The sequence below is a fragment of the Pseudophryne corroboree genome, chromosome 5 (genome assembly GCF_028390025.1).
Source record: "Pseudophryne corroboree isolate aPseCor3 chromosome 5, aPseCor3.hap2, whole genome shotgun sequence".
NCBI classification, from domain to species: Eukaryota; Metazoa; Chordata; class Amphibia; order Anura; family Myobatrachidae; genus Pseudophryne; species Pseudophryne corroboree.
Window position 1 is genome coordinate 531,790,397 of NC_086448.1, and position 14,978 is coordinate 531,805,374.

Below are 14,978 nucleotides of genomic sequence, written 5' to 3' on the forward strand. Positions count from 1 at the left end.
CCTCCGTCGGGCCTTACTGGCCTCGCACCACGCAACATATTTTCGCCAATTGCGGTGATAATGTTTTTGCGGTTACATCCTTCCTAGCTTTGATCAGGATAGGGATGACTTCATCCGGAATGCCTTTTTTCCTTCAGGATCCGGCGTTCAACCGCCATGCCGTCAAACACAGCCGCGGTAAGTCTTGGAACAGACAGGGTCCTTGCTGGAGCAGTTCCCTTCTTAGAGGTAGAGGCCACGGATCCTCCGTGAGCATCTCTTGAAGTTCCGGTTACCAAGTCCTTCTTGGCCAATCCGGAGCCACGAATATAGTGCTTTCTCCTCTCCATCTTATCAATCTCAGTACCTTGGGTATGAGAGGCCGAGGAGGGAACACATACACTGACTGGTACACCCACGGTGTTACCAGAGCGTCTACTACTATTGCCTGAGGGTCTCTTGACCTGGTGCAATACCTGTCGAGTTTTTTAATCATGTGGACGACTTCTGGGTGAAGTCCCCACTCTCCCGGGTGGAGGTCGTGCTGAGGAAGTCTGCTTCCCAGTTGTCCACTCCCGGAATGAATACTGTTGACAGTGCTATCACATGATTTTCCGCCCAGCGAAGAATCCCTGCAGCTTCTGCCATTGCCCTCCTGCTTCTTGTGCCACCCTGTCTGTTTACGTGGGTGACTGCCATGATGTTGTCCGACTGGATCAACACCGGCTGACCTTGAAGCAGAGGTCTTGCTAAGCTTAGAGCATTGTAAATGGCCCTTAGCTTCAGGATATTTATGTGAAGTGATGTATCCAGGCTTGACCCTAAGCCCTGGATATTCCTTCCCTGTGTGACTGCTCCCCAGCCTCGCAGGCTGGCATCCGTGGTCACCAGGACCCAGTCCTGAATGCCGAATCTGCGGCCCTCTAGAAGATGAGCACTCTGCAACCACCACAGGATGGATACCCTTGTCCTTGGTGACAGGGTTATCCGCTGATGCATCTGAAAATGCGACCCGGACCATTTGTCCAGTAGGTTCCACTGGAAAGTTCTTGCGTGGAATCTAACGAATGGGATTGCTTCGTAGGAAGCCACCATTTTTACCCAGAACCCTTGTGCATTGATGCACTGAGACTTGGTTCGGTTTTAGGAGGTTCCTGACTAGCTCGGATAACTCCCTGGCTTTCTCTTCCGGGAGAAACACCTTTTTTCTGGACTGTGTCCAGGAACATCCCTAGGAAACAGAAGACAAGTCGTCGGAACCAGCTGCGATTTTGGAATATTGAGAATCCAATCGTGCTGCCGCAACACTACCTGAGATAGTGCTACACCGACTTCCAACTGTTCCCTGGATCTTACCCTTATCAGGGAATCGTCCAAGTAAGGGATAACTAAAATTTCCTTCCTTCGAAGGGATATCATTTCGGCCATTACCTTGGTAAAGACCCGGGGTGTCGTGGACCATCCCTACGGCAGCATCTGAACTGATAGTGACAGTTCTGTACCATAACCTGAGGTACCCTTGGTGAGAAGGGTAAATTTTGACATGAAGGTAAGCATCCTTGATGTCCCGAGACATCATGTAGTCCCCTTCTTCCAGGTTCGCAATCACTGCTCTGAGTGACTCAATCTTGAATTTGAACCTCTGTATGTAAGTGTTCAAAGATTTTAGATTTTAGATTTAGAATCGGTCTCACCGAGCCATCTGGCTTCGGTACCACAATAGTGTGGAATAATACCCCGTTCCCTGTTGCAGGAGGGGTACCTTGATTATCACCTGCTGGGAATACAGCTTGTGAATGGCTTCCAAAACTGCCTCCCTGTCAGAGGGAGACGTCGGTAAAGCCGACTTTTGGAAACGGCGAGGGGGAGACGTCTCGAATTTCAATATGTACCCTTGAGATATTACCTGAAGGATCCAGGGGTCTACTTGCGAGTGAGCCCACTGCGCACTGAAATTCATTGAGAACGGGCCCCCACCGTGCCTGAGCTTGTAAGGCCCTAGCGTCATACTGAGGGCTTTGCAGAGGCGGGAAAGGATTTCTGTTCCTGGGAACTGGGTAATCTCTTCAGCCTTTTTCCTCTCCCTCTGTCACGAGCAGAAAAGAGGAACCTTTTGTCCGCTTGCCAACAAAGGACTGCGCCTGATAATACGGCGTCTTATTTTGAGAGGCGACCTGGGGTACAAACGTGGATTTCCCAGTTGTTGCCGTGGCCACCAGGTCTAAAAGACCGACCCCAAATGTCCCCTTTCAAAGGCAATACTTCCAAATGCCGTTTGGAATCCGCATCACCTGACCATTTTACTGGTAGAATTGGACAACGCACTTATACTTGATGCCAGTTGGCAAATATTCCGCTGTGCATCCTGCATATATAGAAATGCATCTTTTAAATGCTCTATAGGCAATAATATACTATCCTTATCTAGGATATCAATATTTCCAGTCAGGGAATCCGACCATGCCAACCCAGCACTGCACCTCCAGGCTGAGGCGATTGCTGGTCGCAGTATAACACCAGTATGTGTGTGAATACATTTTTGGATACTCTCCTGCTTTCTATCAGCAGGATCCTTAAGGGCGGCCATCTCATGAGAGGGTAGAGCCCTTGTTCTTACAAGCGTGTGAGCGCCTTATCCCCCCTAGGGGGTGTTTCCCAACGCACCCTAACCTCTGGCGGGAAAGGGTATACAGCCAATACATTTTAAGAAATTATCAATTGTTATCGGGGGGAAACCCACGCATCATCACACACCTCATTTTATTTCTCAGATTCAGGAAAACTACAGGTAGTTTTTCCCTCACCGAACATAATACCCCTTTTTGGTGGTACTCGTATTATCAGAAATGTATAAAACATTTTCCATTGTCTCAATCATGTAACGTGTGACCCTACTGGAAATCACGGTTGTCTCTTCACCGTCGACACAGGAGTCAGTATCCGTGTCGGCGTCTGTATCTGCCATCTGAGGTAACGGGCGCTTTAGAGCCCCTGACGGCCTATGAGACGTCTGGACAGGCACAAGCTGAGTAGCCGGCTGTCTCATGTCAACCACTGTTTTTTTATACAGAGCTGACACTGTCACGTAATTTTCAACAGTACATCCACTCAGGTGTCGACCCCCTAGGTGGTGACATCACTGTTACAGACACTCTGCTCCGTCTCCACATCATTTTTCTCCTCATACATGTCGACACAAACGTACCGACACACAGCACACACACAGGGAATGCTCTGATAGAGGACAGGACCCCACTAGCCCTTTGGGGAGACAGAGGGAGAGTATGCCAGCACACACCAGAGCGCTATATATATATACAGGGATAACCTTATATAAGTGTTTTTCCCCTTATAGCTGCTGTATGTTTTAATACTGCGCCTAATTTGTGCCCCCCTCTCTTTTTTTAACCCTTTCTGTAGTGTAGTGACTGCAGGGAAGAGCCAGGGAGCTTCCCTCCAACTGAGCTGTGAGGGAAAATGGCACCAGTGTGCTGAGGAGATAGGCTCCGCCCCCTTTTCGGCGGCCTTATCACCCGTTTTTCTGTATATTCTGGCAGGGGTTAAATGCATCCATATAGCCCAGGAGCTATATGTGATGTATTTTTTGCCATGTAAGGTATTTTTATCATGTTTTATTGCGTCTCAGGGCGCCCCCCCCAGCGCCCTGCACCCTCAGTGACCGGAGTATGAAGTGTGCTGAGAGCAATGGCGCACAGCTGCAGTGCTGTGCGCTACCTTATTGAAGACAGGAACGTCTTCTGCCGCCGATTTTTCCGGACCTCTTCGCTCTTCTGGCTCTGTAAGGGGGCCAGCGGCGCGGCTCCGGGGCCCATCCAGGCTGGGCCTGTGATCGTCCCTCTGGAGCTAATGTCCAGTAGCCAAGAAGCCCAATCCACTCTGCACGCAGGTGAGTTCGCTTCTTCTCCCCTTAGTCCCTCGATGCAGTGAGCCTGTTGCCAGCAGGTCTCACTGAAAATAACAAACCTAAACTAAAACTTTCACTAAGAAGCTCAGGAGAGCCCCTAGTGTGCACCCTTCTCGTCGGGCACAGAAATCTAACTGGGGCTTGGAGGAGGGTCATAGGGGGAGGAGCCAGTGCACACCAGTTAGTCCTAAAGCTTTCTTTAGATGTGCCCAGTCTCCTGCGGAGCCGCTATTCCCCATGGTCCTTACGGAGTCCCCAGCATCCACTTAGGACGTTAGAGAAAGGACTATTCCCACTCATGCATGTCCGTGGCACCCATAGAGTGGTAATAAGATACTGTGGCGAGCGCAGCGATCCCGCAAGGGGACTCTTTGCGCTCGCTCTGCTGCCAGCATTCTGGCCTGCAGGATGCAGCTGTCGGGATATGGACAGCATTCTGGCCGGCGGGATATGGACAGCATTCTAGCCGGCGGGATGCAGCTGTCGGGATATTGACAGCCGGCATCCCGCCCGCCGGTAAATCATATGTATTCCGACCAAAGAATCACTATGCAATACCTATGCCATTTTTGTTGCTAGAGCTGCCAAGCTGTGATGCGGTTTATTGACCTTTTTGTCCGTGCTGGGTACAGTGTAATAGGTTGGTGGTAACGATTCAGCCTCATCTGGCCACCTTTGGGCATAGGTTGAGAGTATATGTCCATCTTCATCAAATATTTGAGCATATCTACCACATTGTGTCATCATGCTCATCGCCAAATACTAAGGGGGAGATTTATCAAATCTTGCAGATCGATAAAATGATACTAATAGCAACCAATCATATTGTAGCTGTCATTTTTCTAGCACAGCCTGATCTAAGTTTTCACCACTGCTAGGATCTGCCACACTGCCCTTCACGGTGTTACTACATACAAAAAGCTCTGTGTTGTAACTTAATCAATGTAATGATTATACCAAATGAACTGCAATCAGGGGCTAACTGTTCCATAATTTCACATGTACTACTCAAATGTACTTTTATTTTCTTAATGCAAGTTGTAATTTTCTAGAATAGAACTGCAAATAAATATAATAATGTTGTTTTACAATAAGGATTCACTTATAAGAGATGTATAGACCAACTAGTAATAATGACAATGGTAGAAACAAATAGTTATTAGTGCCAGTCAGCACTGCTTAAGGAAATATACAAAGGTTAAGATGACACTGTCCCCTTGAGAAAATACACCAGTTGATATGCCAATGTGTTCCACAAGTATTTGCATGCTTAAATAGCTAATGACAAGTGCAGACAAATCTGTTTTCCTGCAGCAGGCAGTATGTTGTAATACATAATGCCAGTTGTGATAACATTCAGTGTACTGCATGAGTATATGAACAAGTGGTGGAAACAATGGATTCTGCATATATTTCATTACCAAATTAAATAAAAACTGGAATTAAACTACACAAGTTTATTGGACAGCAACAGATTGTGAGTCAGCTAAATTTCACAATTGTTTGAATCGATTCCCCATCTCAGGACAACATGCGTGGTTATTAATATAATATAAATACCATAAATGTAATATAATCCAGACAGCTAACCAGATCGAAATACACTAAACTACATCCCCACTAAACCACTGAAGCAAATATCTAATTGGGTTAAAAAAAATAATATTGAACTTCTTAAGAGATGATGGTTGACACTGTGGTCTTTATACGATCACTTCCAGTAACAAAGGGGCCTATGTACTAAGCTTTAGAGAGATATACGAGTGGATAAAGATTAAATACCAGCCAGTCAGCTCCTACCTGCCGTGTTACTGGCTATGTTTGAAAAATGACAGGAGCTGGTTGGTTGATGCTTTATCTTTCTCCATTTCATCTCTTTCCAATGCTTAGTAAATAGACTCCTTAGTTCTTATATGACTTTGTTACACAAAAACCTTTAATCCAAACACACTAAATTCCCAGGAAGGCTTGCGTCCTTCAGCACCTATTGTCTGTGTGGAATGCATAGGTCTGCTTCCAGTCTTGTAGTGAATAGGACACATTTTCCTGAAAGACTCTGATTTGATTATTGCATTCATGTGCATGACCAATCCCTTCTCTTTATTTCGTCAACAAATCTTTCTTTGGATTTTTTTCTTTTGTTTATTAACTGCATCAACCTGAGCAGCTTGCAATTCATTTCACTCCTAAGGCCTTTAGCACAAAATAAAAACACAATAACACAAAAAGGACCAATGCATTTCAGTTGCATCCCTGAGTTTTCCCTCCGGTCACATATATGTACACTCAGCACCACATAACTACATCCCGCATGGACTATTTTACCAAAACAAAGAGTATACCTCCAGAATGTAGAACTCTTTATTATTCCACCTGTTTCCTGCCAGTGCAATGACACACCTAAATGTGTTAGGAAAGGGATTGCTTTGTCTGTGTGTTTTATGGCTAATAATATACTCATCACACATATACCCAGTATTCATATCATTATAGTGTATTATAGTGCAGTGCATACATTTTAAACAATTAGATTTTTAAAGGAAATAGCCATGTGAAGAGGTTAGTAGCTCCAAACAGCCATAGGGTAAGGCAGGATTAAAGTAGGATGGAAAGTTCCCTAATCTCACAAGTAGTCTACTAAAGTGACCTACCCACTGATCCTTATCCTCAACAGTCAGGATTAATTCCAGTCTGTGTTTCCTATTGTTAACACAAATGGCTAAAATCATATCTTTTGCATGAGCTTTTGGGACCCTGGTTGTCTGCATGGGGATTAGCTGCAAGGAATATACTCCTCTAGAAATAACAACATTCCCGGTAGGCATAACTCTAACAATTATGTCGGCAGCAGTCCTTATCATTATCACGTCATCTGAACTGGCAAAGATTTTGATGAAAACTTGTTGACTGATTTGATTTATAAATACAAGTAAAATGATAACAGACTGGGTGGTATAGTATAAATTACGGAATGTCCTTGTTTTCAATGGATATCAGCGAATCAAAAAGATTCAGATTATATTTGGAAGAATATAAAGAAAGTGTAAATTATGATTAATAATGAAATACATTGGGCTTGAATAAAGAGCTGAACGCAAGCTGTCCGTAACTGCTCATATGCAGAACTGTATACACCTATGCACTCACTCCATCCCTAGCCTTCCCCTTTATTTGATACTCACCATTATTATCAGAGCACACCTACGCCACAGCTATCCTTTGTGCAAAACCTAAGACTGAAAACAGGTGTAATTCTGCATACGCCAGTGGTTCCAAACTTTCTTGAATCACGGCACCCTAGAGTATCAGTATTTTTTTTACATGGCACCCCTAGGATAAAGGTTTTCTATTGATATATTTGGAAAAAATATAAAATTAAGTAAAGTGTGCCTACCTGTCATCCTTGTGGTGGTGGTGTACAGTTGTGCTTCTGCTTGTCCATATGTATTATGATTAACAGCCACTAGCACTAGTGGGATGCGGTCAAGATGCCGCCGGCCGGAATCCCGGCAGTCGAAATACCGACGCCGGAATCCCGACCGCCACAATCCCGACATATTCTCCCTCCGTGGGTGTCCACGACACCCATAGAGGGAGAATATAATAGTGTGCCTAGCGTAGCGAGGTACCGTGCCCGCAGCGTGGCGAGCGAAGCGAGCCCGCAAGGGGCTGCGTTCCGCTTGCCACCCCTGTCGGAATTGTGTGGTCGGGATTCCGGCGTCGGGATTTCGACCGCCGGGATTCCGGCCGGCGGCATTTAGTACTGATCCCGCACTAGTTTTGCCAATCACATTGACCATAAATAATTTGATCCGGTCCTGGACCATCAACACGTGGCACCCCTGCAAGGGCCCTGAGGCACACAGTTTGGGAACCACTGGTGTACACACAACTCTGCATAGTTCACAATTCAGTCGAGACCCCCTCACTGAATTTTGCCTGTGTGAAGTACGGCAAGCATTCGATATCCCAGCTGTCGGGATCCCGGCGCTCATCATACCGTCGCCAGGATCCCCATAACTATTCTCCCAATTGGGGTGTCCACAACACCCCTGGAGGAAGAATAAATAGCGTGGCGCACATAGCATGCCACTGTGCCCGCAGCGTAACGAGCACAGCGAGACCGCAAGTGGCTCTTTTGCACTCGCCCCACTGCCGGCATTGTGGTGCCCAGCATACCGTCGCCGGGATCCGACAGCCGGGATATCGTAGTAGACCCCTGACTACAACCCAGTTCCAGCCACAAATGGAGATGTGACTGACTTGAGCCAGACTGTGCATAGTCCATATTAGTGTACATTTGGCCCCAGGTTTATATGCAATGCGAAGACACGCAAGATATGTTCCACAAATGGACTTCATAGCATCTATATCAGGAGCAGAATGATCACCACTCTGGGACTGACCATTTGTTTCACTGCAGAATTTCTAAGATCCCTGACACTATCCTTCTTTACCTCATACTTCATATAACAGCAAATCATTAATGGATGTATTAATAATCTATTTTGGTATTAGACATGCCAGAAATGGAAAGCTACAGTATGTCATGCTTTTCATTAGAAGTAATGTTCTGTAGAGTTTTCCAAAGTACTGTTTACAAATTTAGCAGACTTTTAACAACCACAGAAATCAGGAATGTGAGGGGTAAGCAAATCCAGCCTACAAAGCACACGTTGTTCTTTTTTTCATGGTACATAGCAAAACACATTGAGTCTTGTGTTGCCTAGGTAATCAGTGTCCACCTATCACAAGTCTTCTGGATATCTACTGCAAAAGTTTCTATGGTGTTACTTGATAGAGGGACTGTGTAATAAAGCCTTTGGCCTACACGTACTAGTCTGCCATTTTGTCGATATTTTAACGCAAAACTAGGGTTATATCTCAAAACTAATTGCCGATTTAAATCTATTATTATTATTAGTATTATGCTTTAATTATAGGGCACCACTTGTACAGGGAGTTAACAACAGGACAGTACAAGGTAGTAGAATATAATATAGTACAAATAACACTACAACTCTCGACACAGTTGCTGATGCAAGGGGGAAATATTGAGCGCAAGCTGAAAACCGGCAACCACAGACTTTAGCGCAACAAACCGGTTTAGAGACAATGGAAGACAAAGGGAAGCAGTCCTGAGGCAGAGCACCTCAGGAGGAGGAGGTGACACTTGTAGTAGTAGAGGAGACAGAAGTGATTAGGGCTCTGCTCATAGAAGCTTACACATTAAGGGGAAGATAAACGTATGACACAGGGGAGCTGAGGGCAGGAAGCAAGAGTGGGAGAGATATAGGCTAAAGGAGGGCCATGTGACCTATGTGGCGGTAAGGTTAATCAGTAGGTTGGTCCGCTTTTACGAAGAGGTGGGATTTCAGCGCTCTTTTGAAGCTATACAGGCTAGGGGATAGTCTGACAGAATGAGGAAGATTGTTCCATTAGAGGGAGGCAGCACTGTATACGGGTGTTGGAGGCTATATTGCTGAAACCACTTCCAGACTATTACATTTGGGCCTTTGTGTTATTGCTACTACAAAAGTTCAACATGTTTAAAGCTAATCGAGACAAAGAAAGTACCTAATAGCAGGTAATGTAAAGAAAAAGAAGCAGTTTCTTCAAACACTAATTAGAGACTACAGAAAGTCAGGCTTTTATAAAGCAGAGCATGTAAAGGGTTACAGAAATACATATTACTCTATGAAGTCTCAAAGTGCTTACTGAATACACTCACCCACAGCAAAAATGTCATAGTGCCTGTCACCCTTTGGCAGGAAAGCAATCTTCTGTAGAGGACGCACATGTTTTACAGTTTATGGGGTATATGCAATTGCGGGCGAATCGCGGCAAATTATCACCGTTTTTTTAATTCGACACAATTCGACAGGTGAATTCCGGCAGGTGGCTGCCGGAATTCACCATATTCAATGAAAAACGGATTCGACATTCCCGCGGGTGAAAAACGGCTGATTTGCCGGATTTTGCAGCGAATTGAAAAAACGGGAAAAACCCGGAAAAAAATGGCGTGGGGTCCCCCCTCCAAAGCATAACCAGCCTCGGGCTCTTCGAGCTGGTCCTGGTTCTAAAAATGCGGGGAAAAATTTGACAGGGGATCCCCCGTATTTTTAAAACCAGCACCGGGCTCTGCGCCTGGTGCTGGTGCAAAAAATACGGGGGACAAAAAGAGTAGGGGTCCCCCGTATTTTTTACACCAGCATCGGGCTCCACTAGCTGGACAGATAATGCCACAGCCGGGTGTCACTTTTATACAGTGCCCTGCGGCCGTGGCATTAAATATCCAACTAGTCACCCCTGGCCGGGGTACCCTGGGGGAGTGGGGACCCCTTCAATCAAGGGGTCCCCTCCCCCCAGCCACCCAAGGGCCAGGGGTGAAGCCCGAGGCTGTCCCCCCCATCCAAGGGCTGCAGATGGGAGGCTGATAGCCTGGAGAAAAATGTCAGAATATTGTTTTTTTCCAGTAGTACTACAAGTCCCAGCAAGCCTCCCCCGCAAGCTGGTACTTGGGAGAACCACAAGTACCAGCATGCGGGAGAAAAACGGGCCCGCTGGTACCTGTAGTACTACTGGGAAAAAAATACCCAAATAAAAACAGGACACGCACACCGTGACAAGTACAACTTTATTACATACTGCCGACACACACATACTTACCTATGTTGACACGCCGACTGCCACAGTCTCCGACGATCCGAGGGTACCTGTGAAAAAATTATACACACCTTCCAGCGTCCAGAGATAAATCCACGTCCAGAGTATAATCCAGGTACTTGGCAAAATAAAAAAACGCAAAAACCCGTGCCAGCGGACTGAAAGGGGGGGATCCCCTGTCAAATTTTTCCCCGCATTTTTAGAACCAGGACCAGCTCGAAGAGCCCGAGGCTGGTTATGCTTTGGAGGGGGGACCCCACGCCATTTTTTCCCCTGATTTTACCGTTCCAGCTATAAAAAATAGAAAATTAAAAATATATATTTTTAAAAATATATAAATAATACTTGTGCCTCCAAAAAAGACAAACCAAGTACCTAATCCCTTCTAATATAAATAGATATGCTATTACCCTCCAAAAAAAACACCAAAAAAAACATGTTTTAAATTTTTTTTATTGGTTTCACCCTCCAAAGTGTGGCGGATTGAAAATGACGAATTTACTGTCTAAAAGCACTGTTGTCGAATTTCCAAACTTGAATTGAATACACTTTGGTCGAATTGCAGCACTTGTATCATTGCAGAAAAGTCGAATTTGACAAAAGTCGAATTTCAAAAAGTCGAATTTTGAAAGTCTGTTTTTTTTTACGGAAAGCACTGATTTGCATTGACGATTTTTTTTTTGGCGAAAAATTCCCAAAATTCGACAATTTCGGGAATTCGACCGCAATTGCATATACCCCTATGTTATACACAGTGGCTTATAATATTGTTGATGACTTAAGTTGGACTCTCAATCCTCAGATACAAATATGCGCTTATCTCTGGTCACAAGTAAATATAAAATACAAATGTATAGCACATATAGTTAGGATTTGTAATGTTATATTACATGAATAATATAATCATATTGTTGAATTGGGGGTAGGCTCTTTTGGGAGTCAGGGAAGGAGTGTATTGAGGAAGATCTTTATAAAAGCCTCAAATAGGAATGGAAATAAAGACAATGGATTTGAGGCTAAAAAGAGAGTTGGCAGAGAAACTGCTTAGTGCTTAGTATGGAGTGACAGGCATTCCCAGAAATTGCAAAACTCTATTCTTCACGCTGGCCACACAATAAGTAATAAAATATGTTAGTAAAGAGCGAGGACATAAGAATGTGCTATTTGACAGACAACTAACTTGCAACATTTCTTTTGAATTAGTGTAATACATTGTTTACTATCTTAAGAATCTGTTTATTTGTTCAAGCTGTGTATAGTGCAACTGAAAGGCGGGTGTCTTGATTATATACTGATAACCAAATCAAATGTCTCTCTTTCTGAGGACATGGAATTATTACTATGACAGCAGTCTTCCTGGACCCTGGCAGTGATTAGATTCTGTTTGTACAGGGGATTGACCAAATGGTGTTGGTGTATTAGCAATTTTATATACACTCCTTACCTTTCCAGTCTACTATTTACAGGAAAGCTTTAGAAACCTAGTGGCATTAAGCTGGCCCACTGAGCTGTGCATATTAAGTTACATTTTATTATACTTACGGTGTGGCCTGAACACATTTCTCAGCGAGTTTTCCAAAAACCTTTAACAGAGCTACTATACTGGAAAAACCCAAGACTGTACTATGTGAATGATTTTCCTATCACCTATGCCTAAGGCCAGGTACACACTAGACTAGAGCGATGTGTACCCGTACGATATGGGAGCGGACAGGCCAGCATATCATATGTATACATCATCAGTATACATCAGAAAAATTTAATAAAGGATGAAACAATCCTTCGTTCTGTCCTTCATTACACTGCACGGCGACACATGCGATATTGGTGGTCATTCCGAGTTGTTCGCTCGCAAGCTGCTTTTAGCAGCTTTGCACACGCTAAGCCGCCGCCTACTGGGAGTGAATCTTAGCTTATCAAAATTGCGAACGAAAGATTCGCAATATTGCGAAAAGACTTCTCTGTGCAGTTTCTGAGTAGCTCGAGACTTACTCTGCCAGTGCGATCAGTTCAGTGCTTGTAGTTCCTGGTTTGACGTCACAAACACACCCAGCGTTCGCCCAGACACTCCTCCGTTTCTCCAGCCACTCCTGCGTTTTTCCCAGAAACGGTAGCGTTTTTTCACACACTCCCATAAAACGGCCAGTTTCCGCCCAGAAACACCCACTTCCTGTCAATCACATTACGATCACCAGAACGAAGAAAAAACCTTGTAATGCCGTGAGTAAAATTCCTAACTGCATAGCAAATTTACTTGGCGCAGTCGCACTGCGGACATTGCGCATGCGCATTAGCGACTATTCGCTCCGTTGCGACAAAAAAATAAAGAGCGAACAACTCGGAATGACACCCATTGTCTGGTCGGCACTAGCACGTCCGACCAGAAGATATCGCTAAGGACTGTGGGAGTGTACAGATTGACCGTACACACTGAACGATTTGGTCAATATGTTGTTCCGATTCGGCCAAAAGTGACATATTGGGTCGATAACATTCTAGTGTGTACCCACCTTTACTGTAATTCTACACCAATCTATTTTTTATACTAGCTACTTTTAAGATTTTCAATGTGTGGTGATTTTATCTGCTCTGCTAGCGACAGACAGAAACTGAGAACACATGAAATGACAAACTGGAAAGTACATTTATATATATTTCCTTATGAAAAGGGGGTTACAACTAAAACATAACACAGTTGGGGCAGATGTTCTAAATCTTGTAGAGTGATAAGTGGAGAGATAAACTACCAACCAACTGGCTCCTACCTGTAATTTTTCAAACACAGCCTGCAATTTGGCATTTAGGAGCCGATTGGTAGGTATCTCTTTCCACTTTATCACTCTCCAGAGCTTGATACATCTGCCCCAGGACTGATATATTATTACATTATTTAAGCTTTTTGGTAGCAATATCCTTAAATCTATCCCTAGATAGTGATATATCTTATTTAATAAATGTAATCTACTGCCCTAGACATAACAATAGATAATGCCACACTGTATAACTTTAAATAGCTTTGAATACATAATTTGACATAATGGTGGCACTCCATGACAGGATGATTATTTTTAGAAAAACCAGGAGAGCAGTGGACAAAAACATCATTAAATATTATCACTCAGTATACTTTTAGAAAGTTATTTTATTTTCTAAAGGGGGGTACTCACGGGAGAGATGTGTGCTGAGCGATCTTAACACCGACCGCTCAGCACACATCTCTCACCCCGCTCAGCACAGCGCGATGTGCTGAGCGAGGGAGAAAGCCGACGGGGGGTCGCTCACTTCACACAACGGTGAAGTGAGCGATCCGCTAGATTGAGCCTGCATGCAGCTCAATCTAGCATCGGCGATAGCGATGCGCGGCCCTATCGCTGGAGGGCATACACACGGCAGATCCGTGCTTAAAATCTAAGCAATCTAGCAAGATTGCTTAGATTTTAAGCACGGATCTCTCCGTGTGTACCCCCCTTAAGACACTTGCTACCTTTTGTGTATAAGGGTCTTTCTATAAATCACAGGCCAACGGTTCTCCAGGCTGAAATTACCCAATATAATGATGTATGCCTACTATAACCGCTAAAGTTGCCTTCCCTTGGGGGATTTCCAAAACGTATTCTCGCCTTTAAGAGATGAGGAATACAACACATTTATAAGAGTGTATTTTGGCATCCAGCTTGTGGAAATACAATAAGTTGTGAGAGTCTGTGGGAAAGTGGTAGTGTAATAACTCAGCCAGAGAAATATAAATGTGCTTAAAAGGGATCTTCTTTCTCGATAGTATTTTAATAAAAGCATCCATGCTATGGCTATGTATATCTATAACAAGCTCTACTAGATGAATTGGAGTTGCAGGCTGATGTGAGTTGCCTCAAGGTCTTTTAAATAACCCCTTAAGAATAATAAGTAGCATATTGTTGTGCTCAGTCTTGTTCAAGCTTTTATTTCAACTGAGATAACATGTCATAAAGCCAATGGCAGAGGTGGAATCCAGTAGACACAATGTCATGTAGATGAGGTATGGAGATGCATACATGCTGGAACAGGAATTCCTCACCTTTACAGCTTGCTGCTACTTGTAAATGCTGACCTTTAGGCATTCATAGGTTTGTGTTAGCAATAGCTGCATATACTGTATCATGGTACCTTGAAATTCCCAATAACACATTTCCCTATCACTTTAGGAACAAAGGCATACATCACTTGCTTATTTGGGGATTTTCATATTAGACAGACCAGTATAACATAAATGACAGCAATCCATCATTGTAACAGGATTCGGCCACACAATTGTGGGCTAACCACAGCCCAATTACAAATCACAGTGTAGCGTCCCTCTGTCATCACTGAGCACCACTGGCACAATAGTAATAATGCATTAGGCCAATAGTGTTTTGAAACTTTCTTCCAT

At 44.2% G+C, this 14,978-nt stretch overlaps 1 protein-coding gene across 6 annotated transcripts in view; it reads right to left on the reverse strand.

The window, feature by feature from the left end:
* The window catches only part of NEDD9 (neural precursor cell expressed, developmentally down-regulated 9), a 247,376-nt gene that overhangs the window by 39,244 nt on the left and 193,154 nt on the right, over positions 1 to 14,978 (reverse strand). The window lies entirely within an intron of this gene.